This window comes from Sinocyclocheilus rhinocerous, unplaced genomic scaffold (assembly GCF_001515625.1).
Source record: "Sinocyclocheilus rhinocerous isolate Xijiao unplaced genomic scaffold, SAMN03320098_v1.1 scaffold489, whole genome shotgun sequence".
Classification (NCBI taxonomy): Eukaryota; Metazoa; Chordata; class Actinopteri; order Cypriniformes; family Cyprinidae; genus Sinocyclocheilus; species Sinocyclocheilus rhinocerous.
This window is the reverse complement of record NW_015666177.1, coordinates 155,821-156,514: the sequence shown is the minus strand read 5'-3', so window position 1 is coordinate 156,514 and position 694 is coordinate 155,821. Positions and strand designations below refer to the sequence as shown.

Below are 694 nucleotides of genomic sequence, written 5' to 3'. Positions count from 1 at the left end.
TTTTTTTTTTTTTTTTTTTTTTTTCAGTTATAAACCGTAAACACCAGAATGTATCAAGTAATGACTTAAGCAAAATTAGATTTATAGTTAATAAATGTGCATTTCACATAAATTATAGAAGTTCTTTATAGTTATGGAGATTATTCTTCTCACAGTAACTTTGGTAACCATGTTAATGAATGTGATCAGCACTGCACAGTTTGTGTGAAAACTGAGACAATGGATCAATTTCTTGTCTTTCCATTATGCTGAAAAAAAGAGCCCAGATGATTTTAAAGAGGGGAAATTATGTCATAAGTGACTGTGTAATTAAGTACTTTGATCTGCTGAGATATGGACAAACACAGACACCCTACTGAGTGAAGTTTAGAGATGCTATGTGTGCTGCAGACGGTGTGTCCTTTCCCACAGTCTCCATCCAAACTCCCCAAGTCTCTGATCCTGGTCAATGCGGAGTCCAGTTGTTAGCTAATGGCTCCATTCAGACAATGAGCAGCCAAATCAAGTCAAGTCACCTTTATTTAAACATTTAAGTACTTAAGGAAATGCTGTGAAAGGCTGAGGGTGATTCTGTGGCCAGATCAGCCTGTAAAACTGAATGTCTTCCTTACACTCAGCATTATTTCAATGCCAGCTATTTAGGGCTACAAGATTTGGGTACAAAATCCAATTGCGATTTGCTATTAAAAAAAAA

The 694-nt window shown here is 35.9% G+C and overlaps 1 protein-coding gene across 1 annotated transcript in view; it reads left to right on the top strand.

Annotated features, from left to right (window-relative positions):
* LOC107731995 (gastrula zinc finger protein XlCGF52.1-like) overlaps window positions 1–694 on the top strand; it is a 7,556-nt gene that overhangs the window by 659 nt on the left and 6,203 nt on the right. The gene's annotated exons all lie outside the window — the stretch shown is intronic.